This window comes from Triturus cristatus, chromosome 3_2 (assembly GCF_964204655.1).
Source record: "Triturus cristatus chromosome 3_2, aTriCri1.1, whole genome shotgun sequence".
Classification (NCBI taxonomy): Eukaryota; Metazoa; Chordata; class Amphibia; order Caudata; family Salamandridae; genus Triturus; species Triturus cristatus.
Window position 1 is genome coordinate 859,737,686 of NC_140584.1, and position 15,453 is coordinate 859,753,138.

The 15,453-nt window shown below is 43.4% G+C and overlaps 1 protein-coding gene across 1 annotated transcript in view; it reads right to left on the reverse strand.

The window, feature by feature from the left end:
* SEZ6 (seizure related 6 homolog) overlaps window positions 1-15,453 on the reverse strand; it is a 1,090,094-nt gene that overhangs the window by 383,651 nt on the left and 690,990 nt on the right. The gene's annotated exons all lie outside the window — the stretch shown is intronic.

Consider the following 15,453-nt stretch of genomic DNA (forward strand, 5'->3'; position numbering starts at 1 on the left):
GGCTAGAGCGGTTTACCTCGAAGCTGGGGAACTGGGTTTGAGTCTCGGCAAGGGACGCTCAAGATCCTGTGATTCTGGGCAAATCACTTAATCTCCCTGTGCCTAACAAAATGAATGTGTCTGTCTGCAATGTAACTGGTGCACATGTAAAGTGCTCTGATACCTTAGGGTCAAGGTCATGCTATACAGAACTCCAGGGAAAAAAAAAATGACATGCACATTTTAAACCTCTCTAACCCAGCTGACGTGAACAGCTGGGATTGAGAAATCTCAGTCCTCCAGTGCCCTTGAGAGCGCTGAGAGAGGCCGTTCCTCCAATCCTGGCACTCCTCTCGTGCTGGTTACCAGCGTGAGAGCAGCATCAGGATTTGTTAGAGGAGTTTTCTGGATACTGGAGGAGACAGAGAAGAAGGACACCGGACTGGAATGAGGAGAACATGTCCTGGGGCAAGCAGGGGGACTATTTCTTTTTATATGTTTTTACTTATAGTTGGCTTACATGCACACACCCGCTCACCAATGCTGTCAAAGGGGACCCCTCCCCTCTACAGGAAGGTAAGGTCAGGGAGAAGAGGGGGAAACAACAAGAGAATAAATATACAAAACAAACTCCCTCACGACCTCTATTTCTTTTACTGTATAGAAAGAATCTAGTATGGGCTAAACATTAATATGCACAATTTCTAAGCAATTCAATACTTTATCAGTATATTTAGTTTTTCATAGTTTTATTATTCAAAAACAGTTATATCAAAATACATTTGTTTTTTCCCTTTTTTTTATAAAACAATATATATGTTCATTTCTATAAGTATTTGTTTTTTTCTTTATGCATAATTGCACATCAGCCAACACATTGCAAGCTGATGCAACATACTACTCTGGACCCCTGTTTAAATAAATATTACAAATGTGCACCACACTGGGAGAGACGGCATTAATGGAGTCGGTCACTGCGCATTGATGTTTTAACCAACTAACATGTTCTTATTTGTATGAGCTCTGTGTGGCCATAGTAGATGCTCCAGAAACATGGGTTATAGTAGTCACAATGGATTTCCTCATCAAGCATACAACGTCAGTTCCGAGACTAGCTTCCGAGACAATGTATATGGTTCAAGGATATAAAGCTGAGCCGTAGGGTAAGCAATTCTTAATTCTTTGGGTCCCAATGGGGGTGTCCCGGGTTGAGGTTTAGCAAGACTCCATGGCTCTCATTTAACCGTCAGGGCACAGTGTATATATTGGATGTTTGGTGCATATTTGCACCCTCTGTACCCCTTGGTTGATTGCGGTAAATCATTGTATTTGGCAAGGTCCTGATGAAGGCGGTTTTCCATCTGTTTCCACTCCACCGAAACGCACGTCGACTTCACTGTCAGACCCTGTTGTACCAGCTCATTTGACAGGGTCGTGGAGACTAATTAGTTCTAAGTCCCCCCATGACCCAGATATGAATGTTGATTTTTGGGTGATGCATGAATGTGTGCGGTTGCGATTGAGTGAGTTTGAGATTTGTTAATTGTTTTGTAATATTTATTTGCTCAGGGGCCCAGAGTAGTATGTTGCATCAGCTTGCAATGTGTTGGCTGATGTGCAATTATGTATAAAGAAAGAAACCAAATACTTGTAGAAATGAACATATATATTGTTTTATAAAAAAATGGAAAAAAACAAATGTATTTTGATATAACTGTTTTTGAATAATAAAACTATGATAAACAAAATATACTGTTTAAGTATTAAATTGCTTAGAAATTGTGCATATTAATGTTTAGCCCATACTAGATTCTTTCTATACAGTAAAAGAAATAGAGGTCGTGAGGGAGTTTGTTTTGTATCTTTACACCCACTCACCACCCATTTGCCCGCCCCACCATTCTCATTGTAGTTGCCAACCGCTGCTGAAAATAGACACAAAATGGGTCAAGGAAAAATGAGATTATAGGAAGTAAAACTATAAGTGATTCAAAAAGTAGTAGAGACAGTACCAAGTAAAAACAAGCATATGCAATGCAATCGGAGTCGCATTTGCTAAAGTTAGAGCTCTTGGGAGTTGAAAATGAAAATGTTTTTTAGTTTTGTCTTTATATTTGCAGTGGAGTGATCATATTTTCATAGTGCTATTTATTGCCATTTGTAGGACTTCGCAGAACATGAAAATGGGAGATAGGTTATGAGGGAGGGGAGGGGAGATGAGACAAGAGTAGTATGCTGTCTGAAAAAAAAAGTAAGTTATTTAGGAAAAAAAATCAAATCTTGCCAATGCAATGTGAAGAGGATCAGTCTGTTGCAGGGTCACTGATGATTTTAAAAGGGCACTTTTTGGTGCCGGGGTTAGCCCAGCTTGCAAGCCAGGTGTTGAAATGTAAGGCACATATGCGCCCTAAATTCCTAAAACGCGCTTGGTGGTAAACTGCTTCAAATGTCAGCAGAAAACATGGCATGCACCCGCAAATTAGAGAGACAACGGCAAGGTAATCTTTGACGGATTGCCTCTGGAATGAATGCATCTCAAACGCTTCCCTTTTACAGAAAAGTGCTTTTTCTGAGGCACTGCAATTAAAACCTCAACAGACCAAGATAAGCAGTAGACGAATCAAACAAACATTGGTAAACAAAATATCTTGCTTACATTTGACGTTTCCACTTCAAACAGTGACTTTTAAATATGGCAGTCAAATGTGAAATAACCTGTACTTCTGGCAACATATTTGCTCTATTTAATTACCTCAAACATGGGCCACACGATGGTAGGATGGATGCAGTCTGACAGCAAATATCCACCAAATATTTAACTCACAAAGTTGTTTTTCAACAGGGACTGAAGCGACATCTCCGGCTTCACTTTTCATCTGTGTGCAGCCATTCACAGACCAGCAGACTATAAGATTGTTTACCATAGAATGCTGTTGGCTCGTCTGAGGACAGACTGTTTCTTCAGGTTAATAACGTTCCCTACACCGAATGATTGGTCAGTGAAAATGATTAATTGCCCGTGTGACGGAATAGCCACTCAGTCTAACATACATTGCATACTGTTCTGCAAGTACTATCAATGGGGTAGGAAAAAACATCTATTGCCTCTGTTAAAACTGTGGGGCCTGAGAAGCTGTAAAGCAGCCCTCCACAGATTGTATCTGCTTCAAGACGAATGTACTATTGGAGTGATGATAAAATTCCTGTCGTTTATTATAAAATGTAGAGGGTCTATGAGAAGCGATTAGTAGGTTGAGGGTTTGTAGAAGTATTATTCTGTGCCTAATAACACCATATAATACATAAATATGTCATATTTACCTCGACCCTTCTATCATGCAAATGTAACGATACATATATCAATCGCTTTCTAGAAAAAATTTTTTAAAGGGTTTTTAATATTAGATTAATTGAATGACTAGGGTAATGAATATGTATTTCTTCTTAGTAATCATCTTTTAGTATGTAAATGTTTAAATAACGTTGTTTTAATCGTATTTTTGTAATGTTTGCTTATATGGTGTTTGTTAAATACCGAATAAAGCTATCTTTGATCTTGATCTTGATCTACAGAAAAGTGCTTTTTCTGAGGCACTGCAATTAAAACCTCAACAGACCAAGATAAGCAGTAGACGAATCAAACAAACATTGGTAAACAAAATATCTTGCTTACATTTGACGTTTCCACTTCAAACAGTGACTTTTAAATATGGCAGTCAAATGTGAAATAACCTGTACTTCTGGCAACATATTTGCTCTATTTAATTACCTCAAACATGGGCCACACGATGGTAGGATGGATGCAGTCTGACAGCAAATATCCACCAAATATTTAACTCACAAAGTTGTTTTTCAACAGGGACTGAAGCGACATCTCCGGCTTCACTTTTCATCTGTGTGCAGCCATTCACAGACCAGCAGACTATAAGATTGTTTTTCTGGATGTGAATATAGTGATGAACCCATGCAGGCAAGTTGTTGTTCGCCATGCTCTCCCCCCAGCGGGGAAATTAACCCCTTGGTGTTCCTGCAAGTATTTTTTTGTTCCTAGCTGCTGATTTCCCATCGTAGCCCAAAGGCAAAGAGTAGAATATGGAAGTTGGTAGAGGGCTATACAACAGTAATAGAAAATGCTCTTGAAAGAGAAGACGGATTGTCACAGTGACGTGGAAATTAAATGGTAGACGAACATAGGAAAAAGAAGCAACCTACTGTGCTATAATTGCAGAGGTCCTTTTCGATTAATGGAAATGTCTTTTTTGAAAACATGACTCTAACTGTTTTAAAAATTTTAAATCAAGTTTGGGTTCTTAATGATGAGCACAGCTCAAAACTGTTGTTTGTAATATGTAAAATGCGCACAATTTTTTAAATGACACAGCTATGTTTTATGATTCCACATGGCGCATTGGTCAGAGCTGCTGACTCGGAAGCTGGGGATCCGTATTCAAGCCTCGGTGTCGGCTCAACATTATGTGAATCTGGGAAAATCTCTTAATCCCCCACATGCTCTAATTTAAATTAAACAAAAAAAGCAGAGCTCTTGTAAGGTTGGTGGGATTGGGCAAGCAATGTTGTGGGAGAGGTGAGGGGGTGGAGAGAGATGGCACAGGGAGATTAAGTGTGAGAAACAGTAATGTAAATTAAACAAAAGAAAAAACAAACAGTGACCTTGGAGGAGTGGTGGGGTGGGCAAGCAGTGTTGTGGGAGAGGTGGGGGTGAGAGGATGGCACAGGGAGATTAAGTGATGGCAGGGCAAATGAAGCTGCCAAAAGAAGTAAAAAGATCACTTAACGAGCAGAGGCAGGCCAACAAAAAAAATAGAGTGCTCTGAAAGCTCTCTAAACAACCTGGCAAGTAAGAACAAATGTAACCGGGGAAGTCCTCATGGGAGGATGCAAAAGTCCAAAAGGAGAGACTACTAAGCGTATTCACTAAACAAAAGCCGCAATTTCCAAAGGACAGAAAGAGGAGCCAATGAAAAAGATGAGCGCTGCTCCAAGCCAATATTCTAGATACAGCATGTCATTAAGTGACAGCGCATGCGCTGACTAGGCACGGTTGAAAAAAGAAAAGGAAAACAACTGAGAAGTAAAACATTTGATGCAATGAGGTACATTTATTTAGGAGAGCTCTCTGTGTAGGGGGCAAATGATCCTAATAAAAGAAAATCTACTCACAGGCTTGCATTGGCACAGTGTAAGTGAGTGAGCAAATGAATGATAGATCCTGGTTAGCACGAAAGCTCTGAATTCACCCTTGTCCTTTGGCGATGCAGAGCCACTTAGGTGTGGTATTCAGCCTATAGGGCATTGAGCATCCCTGCTGAAAATGCAGCGTTGAAAAGGGAAAAAAATGCAGCATCCTTGATCACAGACGTTGATGCATCAAAATCTTGCTCGGTCCTCCCCCCTCGAACAGGGCGTATGTTCAGTACTCTTGTAAACTTACTGTCATTTACTCCACCCTATACAGTCGGCAACTTCTCCTACCACTTCTATGCTAGTTATACTCAACAATTTTTGGAAATATAATTCCAAAAAGACATTGCCATATCAGCAGCTCTTAGAAGAGATAAGTCTGGGATGATCCACCTCAAATTAAACCTCTCAACCAAACGGCTCTACCCTGGGAGTGTGATAGCTGAATGCATTCAAGGTTCTGTGTTGCAGGCCATACGCTATCGATTGGCCCAAAATCAGAGATTTTATACTGTACAGGAGTCGCACAAAGGCATTTTTGCAAGAGGAGAACAACTCCAAATCAGATGCTTTTAAGGTATTAAACCGTTTGTTCCTGTGAGGAATTTAGAAAAGTAGTCCAATAACTACGCTTCTATAGACTAGGCTATGGAAAAGCCTTACTCACTAGAATCCCAAATTTCCATCTTCTCTTATAACAGCATTACATGCAGCAGCTAGATTGGCACCGGGAACAAGGAAGTAAGGCCGCATCGCACCCATCTGAACTGACTCTCAATCAAGGCCAGAAGTGCACTTAAGATGCCCTACATTATCCACAACACTCTCCAGTCTGAGTCACCAAATGATCTTAATTCGAAATTGATTGTTCCGGGTGGACAGAAACAATTGCAGAGCACAGCAACACTTGTGCCTGAATACCATTTGCAGGAAGAGACAGACTCTGACGCAGTCCTTCTCGGGGTGTTCACCCAAGTTGTGAAAACTCATCCCGACTGCTATCAGAAGTAACCCCTCCTACAAAACTTCTAAAAGCAAATGAGAAGGCTGCTGTTCCAGTAAAACCTCCTGATATGATTACTAGCCCTGTAATGAATGATTTAAGACAAGCTCTGCTAAGGAACTACGCCTCCTATGATCTCTACGGCCCAATGTCCTTTACCTTGTTGAATATATCCTTCCTTCGCAAAGGCAGAGCAGCTTTGCCCCACTGCTTTTCAGCAGTGTAAATAAAGGAAAAATAAAATTATAAAAACTCATTATTACCATTTTTTTTCTTCAGCTGCAGCAGCTGTAGCTGGGTGGGGCTGCTCTTCTGAAAGAGGAGCAGAGGGAAGAGTGGTTTGCATGTTCTCCTCCCAGGCCAGGGCCGGACTGGGAACCACAACCGGCCCTGGCAAAGTGCTCGGCCGGCCACCCCCCCCTGGGGGTTGGGGGTGCCGCAGAGCTCTGTGCCAGGGACGGTTTTAGGCCAATGTTGTTACAGCTTTGCTGCAAAACTGGCCCTGTAACAAAACTGGCCCCCACCCATGCGGCCCTCCTGGGGATTGCCCGGTGCCCGCTTCGGCCAGTCCGGCCCTGACACAGACTGCATTACAACCTGGGTGCAGAACATGATCAGGCTACCAGTCCCTGCCTCACCGCCGAGACACAGTCCTCGGACCAATCACCATGCTGCAATGCAGCGTTCTGATTGGCTTAGGGAAGCCTGGGGGCTTCCTGTTTCGGCCGGGAGAGAGACACGTAGAGATGACGGAAGAGAAACGTGGTGGAGAGGTAAGTTTATTTCTTTTCTTTACCCCTCCTCACCCATCCCCCGCCCTCCGCCACGCCGCTCCTGATCCATGCCAGTCGCCACTGACTTCCTGTTCACCCAAAGTGCACTAATATTTTTGTAACTCGTGTATTATAATGCTGAACTCCTTTTTGCCTGTAATGTGGATATATTTATTGCTTATGGACTGTTTTTCATATGTTTATGCATTCCAGTCTTGTATATCCGGTAGTTTCTTATCATATTGTAATATGTACCTTATAATTCTTTGTGGAGTATTTTTCCACCCACTGGGTCACTCTATAAAGCCACAAATAATGTAATAAATGCAATTGGAAAAAATAAAACAGCTGGCAATTACCTTACGCAATTGGTAAAAATTAAGTTCAAACCGTGTCCTTCTGTTTACACATTTTCTACTAACATCATATTCTAAACGTAGAACAAATACTTAAAAGTGTATCTCCAAAGTCGAGCTGCACCTACCAGATGTGTCAATGAATGCATGTCATCTGAAACCAAGCTTCACCGGAGCTCTGACCTCATTGTTTTACCGATATATTTAATTGTCTCCATTAAGGAGCTCTGGAAATTGTTTTCTTAGTCAGACGGCCATTGACATTAACATATAAAGTGCTCTGTCTTTCTCTTCACGGTGTAGTATAGAAAACAACACATATCTAGGTTTAATCTGTGTGGTTTGCAGGACTACTTTGTATGTTAAAATATTCATTCTCCTTTGTGCTCTTGACACTCTTGAAGACTAAACCATAGCAGGTTTGCATAAATTGCATTTAGAAAGAGGCGTTTTGTAGTGTCAGCATGATTTAACATGATATGTATATTTGCAAGTCAGCTTTTATGAATACATTGCACTAATTTAGCTCTGGAAAGAAGAACAAAGCATTGGTCTCTTGTGCAAAACTGGAGAGTGAGTGTTAGATGTGTTCCAGTGGCCGAATTACAGTCTGGTGACCGGAAAACCTGGGCTCAAATCCTGGCTACCCGACATGATCCATTTGAGTGATCCTAGGCATATCACTTTGCTTCACTATGTTAAATTTGGGAGCAGCTGGAAGTTATTTAGTTCAGGGTGTTAACTATGTAATATATGAATCACTGATAGATGAGTTAAAATATTAATCAATATATAATAATTTGTAGTGTACCTAATTGATAAAATCGGCTCTTGTTCTTTTTGTAGTGTCTTTCCCAGCTCAGATTCATGCAAATGAAATACTACTGCAGCCAAATACTTCTTTATTCCACAGCATACACTCACACACTGCGCATTATTACATAATCAACATTAAACACACTCTTACACCTTCCTGCGTATCACGTGCTTCCTCTTCAAAGTCCGTCAAGAACCACGAGTGTCCTAGAGCGCATAACATTAATATGCCACGCCCTCCCCCTTTGTTAAATAAAAAGTGGCAAACATCACAAAAATCACATTTCCTTGATTACTTGACGAGGCACTTACACTTGTTTGCCGGATCAGGTGATCCGAGATGATCGAGGTCCACCCTGATTGGGCAACACGACATAGGCTCAGGCGCATGAGCTGCTCCTGGTGGCGGGTCGCCTCATGCCTCTTTTTTAGAACTCAGCAATGTGTTTCGGTATGTGTTTAAAATGTGTTGTGTCCCCAGTGATGAATTGTCCAGGACGATGCGCTGCCACCATGTGTCTCATGCAAACCTACAACCTGTAAAGGATCAACGGTAAAAGGAGTGTTAATCACCAGTGGGGGTCTCTAGGTGCTGTCCATAGGTGTGAATAGATTAAGTAATTTGCCAGAATCACAGGATGTTGAGCCGACGCTGGGACCCAAACCTGGATCGCCAGCTCCAAAGTTGGCAGCTCTGGTCGTTACGCCACACCCTCTCCCTTGACAAGGGAACCACACTTGATCTCTTAAGGCTCTCTTGGTATCCACAATAGCTTGGTGTCCTTCATAGGCCAGCTCGATGACCCGCTGTTTTAGGCTTCCAGGTCTAATGATTCTTGAACCTTGCAGTATTACGCCTTCTTGGGTGACTGCTAACTCATCCTGTACATTCTTGAACTTTTGGAATTCAACATAATTGGCAATGGGCATAGTAATAAGTCCTTTGATTATTGACAGGTCTATATCTCCTTTGGTGGCAGCAATGATTTGTTTCAAGGCAAGGCCACTGGTGTGCTGGATAAAACAATAAAGCTGAGATAGGCTACAGGTAGTACTGTACCTGCAGTTCTCCTCTAGCTCAAATTGATGGTATCCTTTGTCCAGGTCAAGACGGGAAAACACTTTGGCTCTGTTCAATTACATAGTCGTGTCCACGATGTGTGGACCAGGTTGTCTCTCCCTCTTAATGGCTTTGTTTGCCTTGTGCATATCAACGCAAAAGGCCACTGCTCCGCCACTGTCCATTTTTGGTAATACTACTACGGGCAAAACCCATTGTGTGGGACGTGTTGAACGTTCAATGATGTCATGCTTTAAAAGCTCTTCCAACTCTTTCTCTACAGCTTATTGTAAATGGATGGCAGCTATTCGGTGTTGCTGGGCCATGGGAATGTCTTCAATGATATGCAGCTGCACTTTCATTTTTTTGAGTTTTCCCAGGCCACAAAAAAATGATGGGAACCGGCTCATGATCTCAAACTGAGCACACAGGTTGTAGCTGAGGATGTCAATCCCATGTCGACAGCAGTGGTAAAACTAAGCAAACAGGCACTCGACTAAGTCCCTTGTAGAACATGAATGGAAGCTTGCACCTAGGTCTTTTTGTGTTTCACTGTTGCTGTGAACGATTCTTGCTTTTGTAGTGGCTCAGAAGTGGCCTATGTATATACCTTTAGGCCTGATAGAGTGAGGTGAGGCACAGGGGACAGGCTGTTAAAACTTTCCACTAGCATTATATTTAGTTGACGCACCACTGTCTGTGAGAAAAGTTATGGGGTGATCGATCACTTTCAATCTGATTTTGGGACAGTGCCCAAATGACGTTTGTCAATTTGTTTGATGGGCTGTCTTTGAGTTGTGACTTACTTTCCAGGAAGCTGACTCCACATGTGCACACCGTTGTTAGGTAGATATCATTAGCGCACATCGATCTCCTTTGCTGCTACTTGACAATGATATCATAGAGCATTTGTACCATAAGCTTAACGACGATTGATTGCATGGTTTCTATGTGTTGCACTTCATGTTGCTTTTTGGTTTTGTCTCAACAGTGATGTCAGAGAGCCTTTGTACCATAAGCTTAATGACAATTGATTGCAAGGTTTCTATTTGTTGTAACTCATGTTGCTTTTTGGTTTTGTGGGTGTGGCGAGAGTGCTTCTGAAAAGTTCTGTCGTCCATCTTTGCTTTCCATTGCAATACATTTGAGTTTTCTTTAGCTTGGCACACAGTTATGAAATTATTTATTTTCCAAAACCTTTGCAAACTTGCCCAATAGCAGGACATTCACCTTAATGGGGGAACGAAATTTCATATCAGAAGCATAGCTTTGATTTCTTCGAAGACGTTGACTTATGTGCATCTTGCTTTTGCTTGTGCTTGCTTTCCACAGCCAAGGTCGATTTATTGTAGGCTGTTCCTGCTTCCATATCAACAGCTTGTTGATCTGTTCATTCTTCTGCTCTCTAAGCCATAAGCATTTTCTCTAAGCTGTGTGTTTCTCTAAACATGTGCCTTCTAAACGAATCTGAAAGGCAGCCATCAATGACTCCGAGGTGCATGGCTTCTTCGTCGGGGAAATCACAGAATTTACAATGTTTAATGAGGGTATCGTCTATTGTTTCACCAACCTGTTGTCATGCTTGGTTGAAGATATACCTTTCATAGTCGACATTCGGCATTGGGTTGAACTGAGCCTCCAGCGCATCTTTTACGTTCTGGTATGATTTTGCATCAGTCTATGAAACTTTCTTTAGTACTTCTTTCACTCCATTGCCTGCAAGGTTTTTCAAGTATTTGACTATCTTCTTTTCATTTTCTTCTTCTAGTGAATCCACAAAGTCATCAAATGTTTTGATCCATGCAACCCACCTGGCACCAATGTTCTGCTTCTTGGAAGAGTCGAAAGGCGGTGGTGAGGGTGATGGTGGCTTCAGGAACACTGCTGCATTGTATTTCACACTCCCTTTTTTCTGCCATTGAGAGCACGTGCCGTACAGACAGCTTTTGCTTTTTTTTGCAACTTCTACAAGCACAACCCTTGTGCTTGGACTTGTGTCAACACGCCCTATCTGAGGTCGTAGAATGCTTCACTAGTCTTTGATGGCAATTTAATTCTATGATTCTCATACCTGGTTGTAGCTGCGGTTATCTTATCTGTCTGCTTTGTTAGAGTAATAGCTCCGTATGCAGGGCATAGCACAGCGTTTCCATTGACCGCTTCACCTGCGGTTTTGGCGGGCATTTTGAATGTGCTCTTCTGTAGGGCCTTCACTTTCTTCTTTGGCTGTGTATGGGCTGAAGCAAGGCTTTTACTCTGCAAAAGAGGAACCAGGAGCTTTTTAGGCCCAGCACATGTGCTCCTTGTATCGATAAACTATATGAAAAAGGGCGTGAAGTTCCTCAAAAAAACAAATTGATGTTTAAAGTTCCAGGGGAAGGAATCCACACGGGCCCTCACACACCCAAATGGGTGTCATGTTTTATGATTGGGCTAGCCCCTCATTGGGCTGGCTCTGCACCCACTAGGGTTCTCTTACACAGGGAGATTAAGTGATTGCCCAGTATCACAGGATGTTGAGCCGAAGCAGAGATTCAAACCTGGCTCCCCAGCTAAAAAGTCAGCAGCTCTGCCCATTACACCACATCCTTCCCCCACTTTCAAGGTTAGTAGTTGGCTCTGCTTTAGGTGGCGCTAACAGGAGAAATGGGCTGGTGCAAGCTGCCTCCTGACGAGAGCAATGGCAATTTTTTTATTTTTTACAAATTAACCACTGGAGAAATATACCGTAAGGAAACAAGGTACCCTCACGAAGACATCTTGAATCTAAATATGCATTGGAACTTGATTCTTTGAAGCCTAGTGGGTTAAATATGAGCAAGGAATTATCAGAATATTTGGCGAAGGATTGATCTAAGATTAGTTAGGAATAAAACTGTAATATGATCAGCCGTGGCCCGTGCAGGTAGGAACGGTGGGGCAGTGAGGCCGGGTTTGGGGGGGTTTGACATGATAACCATGAGGGAAAATTAAGTAAATAATTAATTTTCCCTCCTCCTCGTCTGTCGAAATCTCCCCCCACCCGGCCCCACCACTCTTACCTGCACGGGCCACAGCTGAATATGATTCAGCTTCTTTTTGACTTTTTTGTTGGTTGTTTCTTTCTTTATTTTTTTCACAGGCGTGACATGAACAGAACATTGAAGAACTCTTGATATCCCTTGTATTAAGTTTGGTAAGCATTTTAAAAATCCTGTTGAAGGTTCATTTGCCCACTGGGGCATGATATGATTTCATAGAACCTTTTTTACGAATAACATTTTTTCTATTCTACTGGTTAGAACCATATGATTTGTAATGGTTACCCCGGGGTGAGAGATTAATACTGGTTAGCACATAATAAAGCATAGCTGACATGGAGTACATTTAATTTATCTGACTAATCCAACAAATGAATTTCCATGTCAAATACATTTCAATGCATTGTATAAATTGTTATTGTATTATATATATATATATATATATATATATATATGAAACATATTTTGCCCTCACTTTTTTATTATTGCATTTGGAATACCAATCGGAGCTACTACCATGTGATAGTATGCTTTCTATGACAACCATAAGATCAGGATTTGTAAAGCACACCGAATCACCCGTGAGGGTATCCAAGCGCTGAGAGCTATGCTGCTTCCGGTGGGGTTTAGTTGGACAGCCAGACCTTGAGTCCTTTACTATATCCTGAAGAGAAACTGAGGCCCTGAGATGCATGGGGAGGTTGTTTCAGGCCTCTGGGGTGGGGTGAGAGAAGGAGTGTCCTCCACTGTTGCTTCGGCAGATGAGGGGCAGTGTGTGTGAGAGAGAGGGAGGTGGATCGCAGGAGTCTGGGCGGCTGGTGGAAGTTCATGCGGTGGTTGATGTAAGCTGGTCTTGATTGTGGAGGGCTTTGTAGGTGTGGATCAACATCTTGAATTGACATCTCTTCTAAATGGGGAACCAGTGGAGCTTCCTGAGGTGGGGGGTGAGGTGGGTCCATCTGGGGAGGTTGAAGATGAGTCTGGCCGCTGTGTTCTGCATGGTCTGCTCTCTCTTTAGTAGGTGCATGGAGATCCCTACGTAAAGTGCGTTCCAGTAGTCCAGCAGGCTGGTGATAAGGACTTGAGTTACCATTCGTCTGGTGTTGGTGGTGAGCCATCTGAAGATCTTACAGAGCATGTGCAGAGTGAGGAAGTAGGTGGAGAAAACTGCAGAGATCTGGTTCTTCATGGTGAGCTTGTTGTCCAAGATGATGCCTAGGCTGTGGGAGTGGTCTGTGCGAGTCAGTGAGGGTCCAAGTTCGGAAGGCCACCAGGAGTTGTTCCATGGGGAGGTATTTTTCCTGAAGATCAGTAATTCTGTTTTGTTGGTGTTAAGTTTTAGACAGCTGTGCTTCATCCAGTCGGCAATGCTTGTCATGCATCTGTGGAAGTTGGCCCTTGAGGTGGAGGGGTCCTCTGATAGTGAGGGGATGAGCTGAGTGTCGCCTGCATAGGATATGATGTTTAGTCCATGGGTTTTCATGATATTGGCCAGTGGACTCTGTAGGTGTCAGGTGGATCCTCTGGGTTCTTCCAGTGAGGAAGGAGGCAATCCATTTGATGCCGTCTCCTTGGATTCCAATATGATAAAGCCTCTTGCTGAGGGTGTGGTGAGATACGGTGCTGAACACTGCTGGGAGGTCAAGGAGGATCAGGGCCACTGTTTCTCCCCAGTCAAGGAGGGTTCTGATGTAGTCGGTGGCAGCGAGTAGTGCAGTTTTGGTGCTGTGGTTGGGGCGTGATCCAGATTGGGAGGGGTTAAGAATATTGTTGTTCTCCAGGTGTTTTGTAAGTTGGCGGTTGGTGGCTTTCTCAATGACTTTAACAGCGAAGGAGAGTAGAGATATGGGCTGGTTGTTCTGGATTTCGCTGGCATCAGCGGAGGTTTTTTTGAGACAGGGTTTGACTTCTGCATGTTTCCAGTCTTCGGGGAAGGTGGCTGAGGTGATGGACACATTGATGATGGTTGTGTTCTCCTTGTTGATTTTCTTGCTACGGAGGTTGAATATGTGGTGGGGCCAGGGGTCTTAGGGAGCTCTGGATTGAATGGATTTCATGATGGCAGTGGTGTCTTGTTTGGTGAGCTGGTCCCAGGTGGTGAGCAGGTGGTCTGGGTTTGCCTGAGTGGATGCGAGGTGGCTGAGGGTGTCAGCTGCAGTGGGTTGGGGTTAAATGTTTTTGTAGATGGTGGAGATCTTGTTGTGGAGGAAGTTCGCAAGGGCATTGCAGAGTTCTTGAGAAGGGGTGATGATATCAGTGGCTGCAGGGTAGGGGAACTCTCTGATGATGTTGAAGAGTTCTTAGCTATGGCTAGCACCGGCTCTGGTGCGATCAGCTAATGCACTCCTTTTCATCTCCTTCAGGAGCTGGTGGTATTGGTTGAGAGATGTCTTTAAGGTGGTTAAGTCTGTAGGCTCTTTTCTAGAGCGCCATTTCCTTTCTAGTCACTTGCAGTTGAGTTTTGCGGCTCTCATTTCCGTGGTGTATCAGTGGGTCTGCTTGGTGGATCACTTGTGCTCAGTGGGTTTGAGAGGGTCGACTCTGTCGGTGCAATCTGTGATGCAGGTGGGGAAGTTCTTGACGGTCTGTTCAAGGTTGGTTGAGGTGTCAGGGTGGGAAGCGTTGAGGGCATCGGTCCACTGGCTCTCTGATACTTTGTTCCAGCAGCGGTGCAAAGTGCTGCAGGGCTTGGTGGTGGTGCCTGGGGAGCCTGTGATGGTGAATTGGATGATGGCATGGTCTGTCAAGGTGAACTCGTGACACAGCGGTATCTGTCGCTGGCCGTGAAGATGGGGTCAAGCGTGTGACCTGTGTAGTGTGTGGGTTGGTGGCTAGTTGGGTGAGCCCGATGTTGTTAATACTTTCGAGAAGGTTGGTGGTGTTGGCATCATTGTGGTCTTTGAGGTGTAAGTGGAGGTCTCAGAGGAAGATGTACTGTTTGTAGTCAATGGCGAGTGGGGCGATGTATTTGGAGATGGCATCACAGAAACTAGGGCGTGGTACGGGTGGTCTGTAGACGAGGCTTCCTCTTATGGTGGTTTTGCCATCAGTTCAGAGCTGAAAGTTGAGGTATACCATGGTCGGGGTGGTGTCATTAGCGGCAGTGGTGCATCAGATGGTTTCTTTGTGGATGATAGTAAATCCACCACAGTGTTTGTTGAAGCCGTTCCGGTGTGTTATCTTGTATCCATCAGGGGTTGCTGAAGTGATGTCAAGTGCGTAAGCTGGGTTGAGCCAAGTCTCG